Source organism: Lonchura striata, chromosome Z (assembly GCF_050655825.1).
Source record: "Lonchura striata isolate lonStrDom1 chromosome Z, ASM5065582v1, whole genome shotgun sequence".
NCBI classification, from domain to species: Eukaryota; Metazoa; Chordata; class Aves; order Passeriformes; family Estrildidae; genus Lonchura; species Lonchura striata.
Genome location: NC_140740.1, coordinates 60,513,818 through 60,533,243, shown reverse-complemented (window position 1 = coordinate 60,533,243; position 19,426 = coordinate 60,513,818). Strand labels below are relative to the sequence as shown.

General features: G+C 38.0%; 1 long non-coding RNA gene across 5 annotated transcripts in view; it reads left to right on the top strand.

Annotated features, from left to right (window-relative positions):
• The first annotated feature begins 629 nt into the window (after positions 1–629).
• LOC146763857 (uncharacterized) overlaps positions 630–19,426 on the top strand; it is a 67,240-nt gene continuing 48,443 nt past the window's right edge. For 2 of the 5 annotated variants that reach the window (XR_014951296.1, XR_014951298.1), the window contains exon 1: positions 630–17,757. This is a non-coding gene — a long non-coding RNA (uncharacterized LOC146763857). The remainder of the gene's footprint in view (positions 17,758–19,426) is intronic. The other 3 variants (XR_014951299.1, XR_014951297.1, XR_014951300.1) reach the window with 3 other exon arrangements.

The following is a 19,426-nucleotide window of genomic DNA, read 5'->3' as shown; positions in this document are numbered from 1 at the left end:
CGGCGCCGCCCGCCCCCCGCTCGGCCGGGCCTCGGCGCAGCCCGGCGCGGGGCTCGGCGGCGCTGGCCTGCCGCCGCCTCCCGCCGCCTCAGCGCGGGGAGGCCAGTCCAGGCTGGGAGGCAGCAGGGGCAGGAGCACGTGCTTCTGCCTAGTTCCTCCTTGGGGATTTTCCTCCTTTCCTTTCCTTCCCGTCCCCCCGTATTAACGTGGTGTGTCACGCTGGTCAAGGGTGAAGTTGGTGAAGTCCAGAACGAAAGCAGCCACCGTGGGCTGTGGATGCCCGGCCGTGTGTGGAGCAGGGCCGGGCAGAGCAGCCAGCCGTCCTCCCTCGATAGACTCTGGGGCTCCCGCCGCGACTGCTTTGTGGCGGCGTGGCTTTGATCCCCCCGGGTGTGAAAGAGCCCTGCAAGGCTGTATACGTGAAGGTCCGGGAAGATGTTGAAAATGCCTTCAGTATTTTGGCAACCTAAAGACGCAGAATTACTTTTTAAATTGATACTTCTTTTGGAGTAGAGACTGCTGTTTGTACACAAGTAAAAGTATTGCTATAATTTAACTAGCGAACAGTAAAATTTTTGAGGAAAATGTCAGCTTACAGAGGGGTTTTTTGCGGGGGGGGGGGGGGGGGGTTGGTGATGGTGGGGGCGGGGCTGAAAATGCAGGCTGAAGCAGAATTAAGAAATAATGTTTCATTTCTTCTGTCCAGACTGCTCTCTCTGGCATTTGCCATTGCTGAAGGCAAAAACAGCATAGATTTTGGAGGGGATTAGGCACACTGGCTAATGTCAGTCCTGGGCATTGTTCTAACAATGGGTATTTAGGGGAACTAAAGATCTCTCAAGTAGTATTTCCCAGCTGGTGAGACTAGACTTGTCCCACAGGTGAAATGCAGGGCTAGAGTCGATGTCTGTCTCCCTCCCTGCTGTCGTGGTATCCGTCAGTGGAGGGAAAAGTCTCCACGGGAAGTTCCAGGATCACCTCCTTGCTTCCTCTCTGCCCTTCCAGGGCATGTGAGTCTCTGCTTTTTTTGACAAGTTTTCTTCCCTGAACTTGACTTTTGATTTCACTTTGAGCATCTCGCTGTTTTCTCTGTCAGTCAAAGAAAGAAAGGGACACAAAAGACAAAAAGTAGGCAATAGTAGCACGTAACTGCTGGCTTTGCTGTCATGCCTATTGTGGCTTCAGTCTCAAGGTCACTCCGGCTTTCACACCTCTTTCCCCACAGATCCCAGCAGTATCCTAGTGTTTCCAGGAATAATTTCCTATGTCTAATCTTGGTAGGTGAAAGTTATACAAAAGGGTTTGCCCTAGGAATGTTGCAAAGCAGTACCCAAGACACAAAATGGACAATGCACAAATTGAAAACCATATTCTTTCTATCAGGTACTTTCAGAGGGTCTTAAGGACTGAATAAAGCTTTTCATATTAAGTTTTCAGTGGGCTTTAATGCATGTGTTTGATTAGTTCTAGGTTTGCTGAGAAGTAGATTCTTGAGAAATTTAAAGGTTAAGTTATTGAGGAAGCATATAAACAGAAGGGATTTTCAAGGCAATGGTCAGTGACAAGCAGAAGACAGAAGGGTAAAATATTGGTAAGATCATCAAGGCAGGATCATCAAGGTACAGGCCATACACACATGTTTTTGCTAAGACAACTGTGATCTCCATCTGTCAGGAGACCTTTTGAGCATTTCTGCTAGAAGCTGCTTAGGAAAATGCAATAAAAAAGTGAGCAGGTCTTTTTTTCAGTACTAGTAGCAGCTGGTTGATATGACCCTTTGTATCTTATGTCTGTGTAAGCTTTTTGTGGTAAAGCTCATGCAGGACTGGAGAGGTTCTACACTGGAAGCTCCCTTTCCTCTAGTAAATAAAGTTCAGCTAGATCTTACAAAGGAAATTTTAAAATATGGAAACTGAGAGGAAAAAACGTGCTCATCAGAGGATTTGTGGGGAAAGCAGAGTTTCTAGAGTATAGGATCTCTCCCACTTCAACTAACTTAATATTTTTTCTCTACTGGCACATTTTAAGCAGGAAAAGTTCCTTCTGTTTCTTATAGGATGTCAAGGCAAATCCATTTGTGAAGTAAGATGCCTAGACTAATGGACAGTGTTAAGTTCATGGTTGGACTCAATCATCCTAAACATCTTTTCCAATCAAACAATTCTACAATTTTATCAGTGCTGAATCTGATCTCCTGGTACAGATAGATAAAGGTGGAACAGACTGCGCAGAGGAGTTTTATTGCAATATTCCTTAGGTATGATGAATGCTAATGGCACATTTACTTAGTTCAGAAGAGATTTATGTGATTTATGACATATTATCATACCATCCTACAGCAATGGGGTTTTCAGGCAGCTGATTTCAGGGAAGGAATTGGAAGAGAATCAATGCATACATCCATTTTACTCCCAAAGACGAAAATTATTTCATACAGTGTAGTTGTATTGTTCTACTAGCACACATTGCTAAATGACTCATGTAAAATTCTCAAAGGAATGGGACTCACGAAAACAACAGGAAAAACTATCCATAGTTATTGTAGACATGAATTAAATGCAAAATAAATATAATGGATCACAAGAAGGACAAGCATCAAAGACTGTGAATGGTGATGTTTTCCTGTCATAGCCAGGACAAAGAAACTTTGCTCTTCAGAAATGTAGCTTGAAGTGTGTTTCAGAAGTCAAAACAGCAGCATGAAAAGCAAGTTCCTTCACTGCTTAAAAGCTTTCCAGCATGTAAGGGAAAAGAATGAACTAAAAATAAGAAAGAAAAATTCAGGAAATAAAGAAGCAAAACTTGCTATCTCGTTACGAATCAGAGAAGTAAGCCTGACAACTTTCATTTTAAAACTGGAAGGAAGCTGATTAGCAGCATGCTAATGGGCATCACAATGTGACTTGGTTTGAATTTATTTCTGTTCTGTGGGAAGGATAGAATGGTTTCTCTCTGGCCAAAACTCTGACACCAGCAATAAATTTTGATATCTCAGCTAATCAGACAAATCTGCCTTAGACATTTCTGCTTTATATTCATGTCATGGTTGACATCGGAGGCTGTTTTCCACTCTTGAAGATACAAGGCACCTGAGGAGGCAATGGAATCTCTATCATTAAATGTTTTTTAGGAAGGTAGTAAAACATCTGCCTGGCTGAGACACTGGTTGTCCTGGCTCAGACAAAGAGAGGTGGCCACTGGAGGCCTTCTGCGATTCTGTAAGTGGACATATAAACAAATTATCAGAAGGAGGCACAAACCCTGAGAATTTATTCTTTCTCTTAAATAAATTTTCCCATGAGAATTGAAGTGGCCCAAATTTGCTCCCCCTGATCCCACCTGATATCTGAAAGACAGACGACTGCAGTTGTAAAAGAAATAGGGCCTTGCTTCTGCAATATGATCTTTTTTAACAAGGAGTTTCACCAGTCTGCTTTAGATCATATTTTTAGAACACAGAAATAATCTTATTTTAGTGGAAAATAAGATTTTTGTGTGTTAATCACATCTAGGAAACACTTTATGTTCATGAAAATCTTCAAAATATTTTGCTTAAAAAAAACCCAAACTACCTTCAGTAATCTGAAAATTGATTTTTAATTTAATTTTTTTCTTCAGTCTCATAATTTTGACTAAATCTATGAAAATACGCATTTTGTCAAGAAACCCTTAAAAATCTGTAAGAATTAAGAAATAGAAATATACTTGTTTTCCATGTCTGAAGCACAGCATAATTGATAAAATAATGTTATAAATACAATATCTGCAAATGCAACATCTGTGTTTCTCTTTCAACCATATAAAATTACATAAACAAAGATTCTGCTTTTTATGAAATCTGTGAGTAATTCCTCCTCTGCTCTTTCAGTGCTTGTATGCTCAATGATAGAAAAGTCAGGTTTGACAGCCATGTAAAACTCAGGTCTTCTGTGTAGACAAGAAGTGATGCAGAGTGAACAAAAATTTTAGGAGTTTCCTCAGGCACACTGTATCATATTTGCACCAACATCTATTCTGACATTTAAGTTCTGTCTGAGTAAGACAGCTAGGAATAATAAGTCCTCCATGTGTAATAATGTATCTAAATATCTAGGGTCATTTGTAGCTGCATTTTCTATTGAGGCTGTTTTCCTAGAAATGCTATTTTTAGTTTTCAGTATTGACACTGATCACAAGGAAATTTTAATTCTGCAAAAATAGACTCAGAAAAGGATGATGCTCTACTTAGGTTGAGACCATTGAGTCATTTTGTATCAGTTTTTTACAGAGTAAGAAGTTATGTATTTTCTTCCAATAACATTAAGGTGGAAGGTGTCACATATTGTTAAAATTTTCTGAGATATTCTGGACTCTTAAATCAATTATTCAGAGGAGTCAGTACATCTCAGTATGGATATTTAATAGGTGGTACACTCCCTTCTCTTTCAAAGTGGATAAGATGCAAGACCAAGCGTCAGAAAGCTTGCCAATTTAGATGTGTTTTTGTAGAGCCTGTGAAACCCACTGCAATATGTGCATGAATAATCCAGATTCTGCCAGGCAGGAACATGTGCTGTTGCTCCTACATAAAATACATCTAAAGTGACATATCTAGCAATTACAGTACTAGGAAGCAAATACAAATTTAGGGCTCATCCTGTAGGAGTTCAGGGCCAAAAGAAAAGTGTATTTAGTATCCTCCTTCTTCCTGGACTAGGAAAGGAGGAAACTTTGGTTGGTTGGTTGGTTGGTTGCGTTTTTTTTGGTTTTTTTTTTTTTTTTTTTCTGTTTGTTTGTTTTTGTTTGTTTTGTGGGTTTTGTTTGGTTGGTTGGTTATAGCAGCAATAAATGAATGATTTCTTGGTGTTTAAACTGATGGGTCAGAACTATCATATTTTTAAATTACGAGAGAAATTTGCGTGATTAATTGATGTATCAATGTATTCTACTGCTAACTAAGGGTACAGCCCAAAATTTCAAGCTTTTTATTGCAAATATTATCACACAATATGACAGCTGTCTTTTGAGCAAGCTCAAAATGGTAATGCAGGAGCCATGAGCTGCACCTTAGAAAGTCAGGCTTCCTTAAATCTCAGTTAGTTGAGAATGCTGTGAATATTTGCCTATCACTTTTTTGTGGGAAAATGTATGGCAGCAAATTATTATTCCTACCTATCCCTTTATTATTCCTACCTAGTCCTCTTCCAAAGGAATAGCAAACAGAAGATTTTCAGTCCTACCTTTCAGCTATAGGACAGGATAATTCATCATGGGTCTCCTCAGTGCACATGCATACCAACCAACACATATGCACATATAACTGATCATTATTTATGCCTGCCATCTGAGTAGGGCATTTGTGTCATTTTATGGCAACCACATTTTGCTGTACTAAAAAAAGATATGTCTTACTGTAAAAGTGTCACATAGCTATTAAATGAATGTCACTGTAAAATAAGCAATTATAAGAACAATTAGTGTTTGGAATTTTATTCTGTTTACATGATCTAAATTTGAAGCTAGCCATGCTTGGAGCAAATTACAAAGAATGGACTGAATAGCCCCCAGTGGTCCTTTCCAACCTAAATTATTCTGTGAGTCAGTGATTCTAGGAAATTTTAATTTCCTTCATTTTGACTTGGAATGTAGTAGAGTGAATATATTATATGTAACATGTCTAGAAGAGTATTTATTTGGTAGGTAATACTAGGAAATCTTTTTAATGAGATAAAAATAGGATTTTACAATGCACAGGAGCTAATATATTTCAATAAAATCAAATAAATATTTAAATAAATGTTCAAATTGTAAAAAATAGGGAAAATAATTTTTTAAAGGCTCATATCAAGACAATTGCATCAGGAATTTATTAAACCGAAAAACCCAACCAGAAAAGCCCTTGGTTACTAGCAGAGAAAGAAAATGCTATCCTTGGTGTTCAGTTGTCATTTTCATACTATCAGCAAGCCTCAGAATAACAGAATTATTTAATGTTTTTTACATGCAGTGAAAGTGGTGAAACCTCCTCCTGTTCTGACTATATCTGTTAAGCCACAAAGAAAAGCGGGGGGAGCCTTGGGTGAGGGAGAGCAAACCACAGTTTTAAAGCAAGGTTTTGGGTCTAAGAAAAAGAATGGAAATTCAAAGATAAGGATGGTAGTGTCTACCCATTACCCACCAATTTGTACATTGTGTTTCATATGAGAACAAGTATTTCACTTCTCTATTACTTTGGAAACAAAATGCATTTAGGAAAAGAAGCATCTCTCAAAAACCTTCACAAAACAGGAAAATGAACCTTGAACAGAGCCATGTATTCTCCAGCAGTATTTATTACTGGTGTATGGGGTTTGTTTGATTTGTTGGTTTTGAACGAGGATAGGTTTAGATGGCAAATAAAAATAAAATCTTAGTGCAAAGGTACCATAATCCTCTGCAAATCAGGATGAAAATGAGTTATGTTGTTTCTCTCACCATTCTTGTTTGAGTGTGCCAGCTGCCTGAAGCAGAAACTATGTTACAAAGGGCAATCTATTCATGCAACGTTCTGCTGAAAAGTACACCCTCGATGTGATGCAACTGGAGCTTATGGTAGGGTCACCAGCCTCTTAAGAGATACTACTGCTCTCTGGCCTGTTTTCTTAAACATAGATTTCTAAAGCAAAGCAATTTTGGGAACTTGTAGTTCATCAGCTGTGTCATATCATAAATCAGATCTCAGAGGGATCTTGTGATAGCCTTGAGGATGTAAGAACGAGCTAAACTCAGTACAGAAGTGGATTGAGACAGTATGCACCATAAAAATGTGACACAGAAAAAACCTGTCATTTATGAGTTGTACTAGAAAGTCTTAAAAGAAGCAGAAAATGCTGATGTCATTTAGGAAAAACATTGTAAAATATATAGGCTGTGGGAACAAAGGTATATGGTGAGGCGGCCATAGGAAACACCATGGTTAAATGCAGGACAGAAGAACTGCTGCTACAGCAAAACATTTTCTTGGAAGTTGATGAGAGGAAGTACTATTAAAACAGTGTGACATGTTCTGAAACTGTGGCTATTCTTGCTTGAGTCTGAATTGAATTACTGTCAAGAGTCTGAACTGTGGGAAGATAATCTCTTGTCTCAAATCAAGGCACAGCACCTGAGGATTATAGTCTACATTTTTTCTGGAAGGCCAGGAAATAGAAAATGGTGGTCCAAGGAGGGCCAGTATCTCTGCAGAGTTGTCTTTTCACAGTGCTCACTCGGCACAGATGCCTTAATAGATTCACAACTAAAGTGCCACACAGTGAAACTCGAGTCTAAGTGAGCCCATAGTGTGCCTTGCTCAAATTATGTGTCTTAGTGTAGCCACAATGGTCTCTCAAAATGAAAGGAAAATGGAAGAAGCTGGAGAGCAAAACTGTGGCTGGTACAGGTCCACAAGAAAATTGAGGTACAGGGATAAATGAAGTACGTTGATCTCTGAAAACAAAGTTGTAAACAGTTGTCCTTGGAGAGTATTTCTTCTTTGAGTAGAGAGAGACAGAGGGAGGTCTGTGTGAACACTGTGCATAGTGTTTCATATACTCCTCTACTCCTCTACAGTGTTAAAATCAGGAGAGCTGGGGAAATATGGGGCCTGTTGATTTCACCATCAAATATCTCAGTTTTACTGAAAGCTTCCCCTATTTTTTCTCTGCGTGTGTGCACGTGTTGTTGCTAATGGTTTGCAAAATGTTGCAAAGTATGTTAGAATAGCAATTCTGTGATGGAAAGGGAGCAGGAAGAAACCTTATTCAAAAGAAAAGCCAAGGAGCTTATAGTCTACAAGGAGCTGTAGTCTTTTCTGCAAGCTGGGAATCCTCCTTTGTTTCAAGCTGGACAGTATCATGTGTACTGAATTTTTAAAAGAACATTTAATTCTCTGCTTTCATACAATGCAACTGTAATCTGCTTCCACTACTTGTAGTAGGACCAGGGTCAGGCTGAATCATCTGTGTATCAGAGTCCCATACGTTAATGTAAAAAATTAAACGTGAATGAAGTAATTCCATTCAGCCTGGTGAACTTGTTTTCTGCACAGTGCTATTTTCATTTTTATGGCCAGTTCATAGAATCTCAGTGAGCCTTGGCAAGAAGGAAAGGCAAGTTTTGGAGGTAGGCTGAGATAGACATCCCTTTCAATAGGAGTATTAATTCTGAAGCCTCAGAATTTCTAGAAGAATTCACCCTTCTTCCAGGAAGACAGTAGGATATTCAGTTTGTTGCCCTGACTGTCTCTGTCAAAAGACATCTCATTAAGTCAGCTTACACTGGTGATGAGGCCAATGTGCTTATAGGAAAATGAAAAAAAAAAATTCTTTCACAAATTCTAAATAAGATTAAAGATACCTCTATGGTAGCTCTGTTGCAGGGGTGTCTTCACAGAAATATATGTGATCCATAGCTCTTACTTTTTTGTTGGCTTATATCCTGTAGATAGATGTATGAGTGGGATCCAAGCCCCTGCTATGCTTATCTTTGAACAGGCATTGCAAAAAGAGGCCCACTCCAGAGAGCTGTATGAAGAGAGGCAGGTAAAGGGCTTAGGTCAACTAGTGCCTACGTCTGTGCTCAGTACTGTTGGAGTGCTGCTTCTTTTTGTGGCTTCATTCTCCCTCTGTTGGCTTGCACACCTTGACCTTGATTCAGTATTGCTGTGTGGCAGGGCAGGGAAGCATGGTATCCCTCAGGGTTGTTTCTAGGACTGGACAGTCAGGCTTAAAATCAAGCTGGGGACTTCCATAATGAAAAGCCTGAGTCTCAGTGCTTTCCCTGCAGTCAGATTCCAGCTAGTGGCAGTTACTTCTGTTCCATAACGCATCAAGAATTACACAGATTCAATGGAGAAGAGTAGTGCAATGCTGAGAAACCTGCTAGGATTCTGCAGAGTGTGGTCTTTGGCCAGTGAGTTCACACTTTACATAATAACTCTATCTTATAGCAGTAGACTAAGTCTGCAAATTCTTTCTTCCCATATGTGCTCAAAGAAGTAGGCCTCAGGTAGCAGGTCTACAGGTTTTGCAATTCAACAGTTTTAATGTGTCACCAGCCTTTATTTTTATTATAATCTGAGCAGAAAGCTTTAAGTTCTGTGCTTGCAGTCCATCATGTCCAACTCACCTAGCTTATGTGCTAGAGTCTTCTCATCTGCAGAAGAGGTGAACAAGATCCTGGTGGGGTACTGTGATGCATCACTAATTCAGTCCACTAGGACCTTGTTTCATGTGTAAGAAAGAAAAAAGAACGTTCTCCAACTTTAATGTTTCAATACAGTTTTTAATTCATAGATCTAAACCCCTAACAAGCAGATGCATCCCTCTGTCATGCCAGAAAATTGCTAGCTGATTCTATTTACATACTTACATATATTTACTTACATATGTCCACTACTTGCATGATAAATCTGGATAGAGTACATTCCACTGAACATTCCTTCTAATTTCAGGACCTACTTTACCTGTGTGAAAAGTTATTTTACTCCTTAGAAAACTATTGTCCCACAAAGGAATCAAACCATATAGTGCCATGTCCTTGTGTTAAGTCCCATTAAAGATTACTTGTGGATTCTCAAATGAGGTGAATTAGCATGTATTTATTGAAGCCATTAGTTTATTTATATATTTGAGTTTATTGATAATAAAACAATGCAGAGAAATCTTTTTAAAGAATTCCCTTTCTGGAATGTTATGAATTAAAGTATTAAATATTCCTGGCATAATTATCCATACAGTCAATAGGCAAGATTTAATTGAATTTTATTATTACATTACCACATAGACCTATTAAATAATCACAAATGCATGTAAACATATTCCTGTATCTACAAATGAAAGTACTCTCCACTATAGGAGATAAGAAAAAACACCTATAAGCTATAAATAACACAGAAATAGTATCCTAAACACTTTGATCCATTTTTATACTACTATGTAGGAAAATGAAGTCTTCAGCAAATCTTCCCCATATTAAGAGTTATTAGTTTGAAGAATCATTCCGCAAATCTCCCAACTAAGTGATAACATTGTTCCTGGTAGAATCCACTTTATATACTTGAGTGCTAAAATTTACAGTGCATTTCTCATTTGTTTATAAGCCATCCTCAAATAAGCAATTAACTAAAATAGTTGCTCTTGTAAATGGAGTGTAACAGTAGTTAATAATTTATTTTTTCTGATTCCAGTGTGCAAGAATGTGAAAATAAATTACTAATTTGTTGTTGATATGGGAAGGAATTTTAATCTTTTATGAGAACGTCTTAAGTGTTGGTGTGCTTATCTCTGAGAAAGGGAGTTGGAATTCTTCAGTGGGCAGTCTGTGAATATTATTGAGGCAATGTTGAAAGTAAAAATAATTGAAAAAGGATCTAGTTACAATTTCCTCTTCTGTAGCTAAGATCCTTATCAAGAACTCTCTAAGCAAATTGTTAGCCAATATGAAATAGAGTATTATTTCAGGTCTAAGCCATTTATTTATTAATTGAACATTAATTGCTTCTGTTATAAGACAAAAAAGTCCATTGTTACAAATAAGCTAAAAGAACAATTTGGCTCTTTTTTAATAAACACTCTCAAAAAGGTGGCTTAATGACCAATATAGGTATCATTGCTACTTCAATTAGGATTTCAGAAGTGGTGGTTGTCTTTTTGTATTCTGGGGCCATTTCTCTGTGCCCTACTCTTAGGTTCATGCTTCCATTGAAAGTTCACCAATGTTATTGAAGATCAGACCTGGTGATTGCAGGGGGAAATTAGTGTTCTGCCCTTATCACCAGCACTGCCTGCTGCAATACCTTAAGTATATTTTTATGCAGCCTTCTTTTTTACTCAGTGTAGCTGAAGGTAGACAGAATAAAGAATGAAGCCCTGGTCAGCTCCAGCAGTCCCAGCTCTGTTGGTCAGATGTGTAGTCCAGGAACATTCTTCCACATGTGTACTTCCAAGAAATAATTAAAAGTCATTGATACTGGATCTACTACTTATCTCACTCAGTGAATCACAGTGTACAGAGGATAATTAATTTAAAGCAAAACCTCTCAAGGTCTTTTGGTACTACTGTTGATGATATAGTGGTTAGTAAAGAAATAGTAAGGAAATCTTCCTAGCAAAACCCAAGAACAATGACATGACTTGCCCCTTATGCACATGCATACTCATCCATACTAGCTACATAATTATCACACTGCCTTTTTCATGATCTTCTCCTGTACAAGCCTCTCTTTTGTTCAGACAAGAACTGAAATGGCTAGATGTGCTGCTAAGCCCATTTAGAATATAAGAATAAGAATTCTATTACAATTAGAATGCCAAGAAGAAAAATGGCCATTATTTTCTTAGGCAGAAACAACGACTTAAGAACTGTTTCTGAGTATCTTTCTTTGGTGTAATCTAGCTGCTGTCTCTCTGTTCTTCTCTCGCACCTCACTGATTGCCACATTTTCAGAGCACTCATTCTACCTTAAAATTCCTACCCCAAAAAGAGGATACCTTTCTTTGTGCTTATATAGCACCTAGGATTGTGAAACTTCTGTCCACTCAAACCTTCTTAATAATTTTATAGTATGAATAAGTGGTGAGTGCTATCTTAGCCACTAGCCACTGCACTAACTCCAGTAGCTGAAGCAGACTTCCATTCTTTTAATATCTTTGCATCACTCCTATGTTTTCAAAATTAGACTTTGTAGATTCCCAGATACAGCAACTCATGAAAAGTAATTTGTTGGTCCTTCTCATTACAGCTGTCTTCTTTTGTTTGCGGTGCAGCAAGAGCAGGAATAAAGAGGAGTGTAATGGACTGACCCACCAGTGGCCAATGCCAAACCAACCATAGGAGGTTGTAATGCCTCTGTGATATCATAATTAAGAAGCAAAAGAGAAGTTACAGTGCAGATGTAATTTGGCTCAGAGAAGATCAGGGTTAGAATAGGTAAGAGGAGCAACCCTTCAAACATCAAGGTTGGTGAAAGACGGGTGGAAGGTGCCAGACCTGCTGTGCCCCTGCAGTCCATAGAGGTCCCTGAGGATGCAGAGATCCACCTGCAGCCCCTGGAGGAGACCTACACTGGAGCAGATGAATGCCAAAAAGAAGGCTGTGACCCTGTGGGAAACCTGTGCTGCAACAGGCTCCTGGCAGGACCAGTGAACAGAGGAGCCCACACAGCAGCAGGTTTGCTGGTAGCTGTGACCCTGTTGACCATGAACACTGGTCTTGAACACTGTCATGAGCCAGCTGTTCTTGAAGGACTGCACCTTCATGAAGACCTGCAGCCCATGGCAATGACTCACACTTGAGGGGTTTGTGGAGAACTGTCTCCTGTGGAGGAACCCAATGTGGGAGCAGGGGAAGGACTCCTCTCCCTGAGAAGCATCAGAAACAATCTGTGATGAACTGATCATAACCCCCATTCTCCATTTCCCTGCATCACTGGAGGGGAGGAGGTAGATCCCAGAGAGGAGGTAGATCCCAGGAAACAGGAAGGGGCGGGGGAATGGTGTTTTTAAGATTTATTTTACTTCTCATTATTCTGCTGTGAATTTGATTGGTAATAAATTAATTTAATTTCCCTAAGTCAAACCTATTTTGACTATGACAGTAATCTGTTTGTGATCTCTCTCAGTTCTTACCCTATGAGCCTTTTGTTATATTTTCTCTCCCCTTTCCAGTTGTGGAGAGGAATGATAGAGTGGCACCTATCATCCAGCCAGGGTCAACCTGTCCCATATGATCTTGTCAGCTCTTTATGACTGACTTTGTTTTCTCTTTGGAAAATAATACAACTGGGAATTAAAACCATTCTAGTAAGAAAACTATAAAATATTAACATTTGCAGTGGCGTAGATTTTTATTATTCTCTTTCTTGTTTTTTGGAGGAAAGTCCATTCTTCCTTTCTTCTTGCAGTCTAACATGACTGTGTTTGTTTAGCTATAAATATAATGGTCCCCTTTACTGATTGCATAGAATTGCATTTTTTACAGAAGTGTAGAAAAATGTTTCGTACTTTTTCAAACAATATGTTTTCAATTATGTTTGATTGTAGTGAAATTCTAGTTGATGCTGTTCATACCAAAACTGTTGCATATAGATATTCTCAAGCGCTTTGAGTAATAACATTATAAGTGGTTCTCCTACTCTTCTATGAAGGGTAGCATTTACATTCTTGTAGACTTCCCCACTAAGCACCTTTCTTGATATGTCTCAATAATTTAGATACACTTCTGACAAGTCACTTACCTTTGTAAGGCAACTTTCTCTCTTTTTGTTTCAAGGAGTCTTATTCCAGTAACTTTCTAGATTGGTACAAAAAAGCCCTGAACAGTCTAGTTGTTCTTTCTTTTTGCATGTACCAGAAAGTGGCATCAGAGCATATAGAGTATACATTCTTTTTTATACTTGTAAACTAATATACAAGTAAGTATATGAACATTGCTACTATCCTGTTGATTTTACACTGCAGAGGAGGTGCTATTATTGGCTTCAGGCTCAAATGTCATCTGGATTTGGAGTCTTCCAGATTATGATTTCATCTCTGTAAATTCTAGTTTTCATAAGGCTGTTTATATGCACTGTAAACTGAAATATTCAGTCTGAAATAGTTTCAGACATAAAATGCTAATCAAAGCATTTAATGGTTGAGTTATACATGCTTCTACTAGTTTAAAAATTCTACTAGTGAAATTGCATCATTGTATTTTAGATTAGATGCCTAACATTTCCTTGTTTGAGTGCTTCCTTTATCCAGACAAACCACCATATTCAGTTGAGCAGGGCTTAGGACTTGAAAAGGGACATTACTTTTGGAAAAAAAAATCAAATAAAATAATGTAATTTTTATTCTTTCCAAGACAAGCATATCACTGGGAATTTTATTAGTTTAAATCAGTTGCCCCCTTGAATTTGCTAACTACCTTGAAAGATTATGCAATTCCTTCAAATTCCAGGGTAAATGCCATTTTAAGATGGTACAGAATGGGGATTGGTGAGCTTTTGTATGTCTCAGTGAGCAAAATAGGTGACAGGAAGCAGTTCTGCCTGCTTAGACATTCATCCAAGTCCCTCTATAAGGACTGGAAGGACATCCATTGACTTCAGTGGGAACTGGATGAGTCTCTAAGCGTCAATAAAACCAAAGAATTCTCACAGTGAATCGGCCTATCTGGCACGCATTAAAATAAACTATTGTAAATTTTGAAAATGACTCTTCTTGCAGCATAGGCCAATTGGTCAGCTGCAAATTTGGCACAGCTGTACAGCATGTGTCCTGGGCAGTCCACAGGAACATGATGTTCTTTTTCACTCCTGAGAGCTTTGGAGAATGAAAGAAAGGACTCAGCCCATTGCTGAAGAGTAAATGCTGAAATAATGGAGCTAAATAAAGAAATCAACAAAAGGCTTACAAAGGTAACATTTACTTTGGAAGAAAATAAATTAACAAAACCCCCAAAAGATGAAACATTTTAAAGGCAAGTGTACTGCTTAATTGGGTGTTCTGGAAAGAAAAGAAAAAAATTCAGAAAATTCTCTGGCAGAAGCTGATGGAATTTGACCTTTATATCAATGCAGTGCAGAAATAAGGCAGAATTCCTGAAAAAAAATACTAAGCATGTAATTTTCATCCTTTAACCATCTGTGTGGGGAGTGAAACTCATCCAAAGAGAGAAGCTACTGAGCCCTAGGCATCCACACTGCTGTGAAGAAATGCTGCTGCTCTGTCTTCAAATAGAAGGATGATTTTGCAGCACAGACTCCTAGAGGATCCTTTAAAGCCTTGTGCAGTGGGTATGAACTCTAGAAAGAAACAGGTAGATAGATAGATTTTCAACTGCATATAAAGACAAGCAAAAAATTACAGTTGAATATTGTTTTTCATGTAATGTGCAAATAAAGCACAGCACATGCACACTTGGGCTTGAAAGCAGGCACTGAAAAACTGGTTTTGGTTGCCTTGATTTCCCACAAAGGAAGCTTCTCAGGCTTAGAAAGCTGGACGAGTGTCATTAATGGAAAAGGATCTTCACCACAATAAAAGAAATGCGAGGTTCAGTATCTGTATCATGCTGTTACAACTAATCCCAAGAGACTTTAAATCTAGCTCAGCATTTTGCAATTACATAGCAAAAGATACTTTGGACTTCCTTATGTCACATATTTGGGGATTGTCTGTGCAAGATATCACAGCATATATGATTAATAACTAAATATCCCTGCGACCTAGAGATAACTACTTCTCTCCAAGATAAGTGAATTCCTGAAGAGTCTCTTTACAGTTATTAAAGGGTATTAAAAAGTCACTGTTTGAAAAACCGCAATTTTATATTAGCATTTTAATTCTGGGGGCTTTAGAACCCCAATGTTTCATCTGTGTTTTGTTTTGCTTTTTACTTCCAGCTGTTGCATGTGATCTGGAGTTCTCCTTCTCTGCTTCCCTGCTGGCTCTGAATGATTTGTGACTGCATTCCACAAAGACCCAGTGTGACAAGAGCAGAAGAATACATTAAAAGACTTTTTTTAGAGGTAAACTTAAAACTCTCTTTTTTGCTAAATCTACCTTTTTATTTCAGTGAAAAAATCTGACCACTAGTAGTTTAATTTGACTCATTGATGCTAATGGTCCATGTCCACCTCTGTTTCTATGGTAATGGATGCCAGCCTGAAGAGGGGGGATGGTTTTAAATACATTCTTCATAGAAGCTGTTACCTATCAGGTGTCCTTTATCAATTAAATCTGACTTAGAATGGTTTCTGGTAGCAAAACAAAAGCACTGCTAAATGGATTCTAGTACTGCTAGTTGAGGATCAAATTTACCAAAATACATTTTTCAAGTATATATAGAAGAAAATCCCAGGTTCACTGGCTTATTGATCCTGATTAGTTATTGTCTTGCATCAAATGCAATAATTCACCAGATCAGAAAGATTATATCAAATGCTATGAAAATAGGATTGGCGAATAAAGCATTATCAAAATGGGACAAGATTGCATCATTGTTCTCTGTAAACAACTAGGCAAGGTGAGAAGGAAAGAAGGGTGAAAAACTGGCAAATTTCAAATATCTGCTCTTAAAGGGAGCATAGACATTGTTCTTCCACAGGAGCATTGGCTCTCCGCAGAGGTTTTGCAAGTACGGTCTAGTGCAACATTTCTCTCTGAAAGCTATCACTGCAGGAGCATTCCCTTAGGTTGAATATGTTGGTGTTGTGTAGAGGATTTTTCTGATTCATGGGTAAAATTCCAGTTGGTTCAATAGATAGTAGTATTTACAGCTGAGAGCAAAATTGTTCTAAAGATATAGGGAAAACTTAAAACCTTTTTCTTTTTCCCAGCAAAAGATTGAAAGACTTCACTGAAGATATCCTATTCATGTCTCCAATCTGTATAAGCATGTGTACACATGATCCTGGTCTCATATAAAACAGTGAGGAAGGATAACACAGAATGAGTATTTACACAGAGTAATATAATGAATACAAGTCACTTCCACTTTTTAATTAACTTCTCTGGCACAATATGTGAAGGCAGAACACGTCCTGGCATGTATGCTATTTTAGCAGATTGTGGAATATTGCCACATGCTTGTTTTCATGACTCTTTTATGGGTTCTCCCATTGGCTATCACCTGGTTTTAGGTTATTTGAGTCAGATGTAATCTAATGTGTAGCATGTGCATTTTAAAGTCTGTAACTGTAGTGGACATACTGTAGTGTCTCAACAGCGTAGCCTCTGATAGATTTAACATACTGACTATTTTGTATAGTGCATGACCCATGGATTCCATATGTGCTTCTCATCATCTGAGGTTTTGCCCTTCATGCCTCCCATATTGTGTACTTTGTCCATCCACTCCATTGATTAAGTGGCAATGGGCTTCATTGAAAACAGTGCTGACCAGTTTGCACCTGGTTTGAGCAGCTGGCTTAATATTGATCTTAAGACAAAGAAATATTTTTGACAATTTGCCCCAAAAATTTTCTCTGAATAGGACTTTTGTCCTGGGACAATTCCCACCTAGAAAAATGATGTACCTTTGTGTGGCAAGTTTTGATTTTCAGATTCACTGAATGGACTAGAGAGAAATTCTTTCCTTGTTGAATTTTTTATGCTTTCTGAGGTGGAGTAAGAAAAAGAAATGTGGTGGGGCCTTTTCCCCCCAAATGCTATGGGAGTCTGTCACAACCTACAGATCCTTATTTCCCTCACTGTGCTGCTAGGATGTACTGCAAGAATCCCTGATCATAGTACTGTGGAGAAAACTGAAGTCACAGGACATGAACATTAGCATATATCTGATCAATCAAATTTGGCAATGTTGACAGTAGAGCTATTCAGCTGAAAACCAACATTGTGTTTAAAAATTACTTGAAAAAACAATTTTCTGTTGAAATGAAGTTTGCACAAAAAAAACCCCCACTCTCAACCAGTAATATCTGAAAGGCCAATACTCTGCTGATGGCAAACTGTTTGGTTGCTGCTTTTGTACAGATGGCTGCATAACATTCACAGAAGGAATGATTCTAGAAGCCGGTTTTTCAAATGTCATCTTCTACATATGTAAGTGAAAATGGGTCCCTGCATATCACTTGTGCATGCAAATGATAGACCTAGCATTTGCACATCAAGCACAGATCATCTTTGGGCATTATCCTACAGATGGACAGATACAGTGTGAATCATATTTATTCAAAGAAATGCAAGCTAAAATCCTTTTAGAAAGGCAGTCCCTTGGTTTGTCTACTCCCAGGAACATACAGTTGCTGAGGTAAGCAGTTACTCCTACACAATTTTGTTAAGAGAATTTTTTCATCCTCTGAATATGTTCTCGTTAATCCTATTTTCCAAAGGTATGCTACATTTTTTGGGAGGCTATGCATAGCAGAAAAGAAGAGAATTTTAAAAATTAATATTGGCTTGGGTTGTCAATAATTATGCACTTACCTCTGCACAAAAATTGAAGGAAAGAAAATATGCTGGGTCAATATTAGAGTACTGGATTTTTAATTAAAAAAATTGTGATATCCTTATCTTTTATCTGTCATGTCATTAATGATGCCTCTTTGGCTGAGGAGCTAAGGCACATTATTTATGCTTCTGATGAAATTTAGCCATATGAAAAGGATTTTTTTCCCCAAATCTATTTATTTGTGAGAATAGATCTTTTACCAGAATAGCTAAGACTAAGAAATTTTGGTCTCATCAGGTCTAAGTTGATTCCATTGGCCTCTATACCTGTTATTTAGTCATAGATTGGAAATAAACACCTTCATTGAGACTCACAGTAATTTGGAATGGTGTTAAATTTCTAATAGTATGCTATGTATAAATGTGCTAATACAAATGTGATAGCTGGACATGTATCATATGTAATCACATTGAAAGTTTTATTATTGCTTCACTGAATGCTAGAGAAGTAGTGAGGTTTTACTCTTACTGAGAGTAGGAGCCGTTTCCAAATAGTAGAATTTAAAATGTGCAGCATGCAATAAATTACTTTTTGTCTGAAGGATTTAAATAGTATTTATATTTCAAAGAAAAAAATCACAAAACTTTTCCTTGTTTAAACACAATTCTTTCCATGCCATCATTCTGAAGGAAAGGGAGGTCAAACATATAATTTTAAGCTTTTGTAGATATTTATTGTTGGGTTTGCTTCAGTATTCATGATATTTTTTAAGGAACTTAGTTAAGTGTGCCTTATTAGCTCATTTGTCAGCTATTTGATTTCAACAGTGTTAACACAGGTGAAATAAAGTTCATGGAAAGTATTGTATTTCTAAAAAACAGACAGCTTAGCATATTCTGTGTTGGTCTGATCATATGACAAGGGGACCTTATCATTACATATTTGGTTTTATTACTAGAGGTAAACCTTTTTTTATGTGGTGAGCTATTTGACTGTTACAGTACTGCATTTTGGATAGTGAGCTATAAACATGTTTGTGGGCTTTCATATGTATAAAAAAAAAATCAAGGACTTATATAATCACCCATGAAGAAAAAGAAGAATTGAGTGCAACTTTTGTTTGGATTCTGTAGGGAGTACAGCTCAGATGAGTGTTAGCTTTCTGCCTGAAGGCAACACAATTTTAAACTGATTTTAGATCTTTGCATGTGCGTAGCAAACTTAAGAGGGCTTCAAAGGGCTTTCAGAGCTCATGGTACTGTTTACTTCTTTTGCTTAATGATGAACTTAACAGCACTTTAACAATGTAAGGTGATAATGTAATAATGTAAGAAGATACTGGAGAAAAATCTACATCTTCTGAGTTCAGGGAGAAGGGCCAGAAGACCCAAAATTGGGTGAAGTTTTCCTAGAAGTAGTAACACACCAACAACAAAGCAAGATGTCAAGTTGGGTGTAGCAATAGCTACAGAACATTAATATTTCCTTCCTCTTCTCCCCACAAATAGATTCAGAAATAAAGGACCCT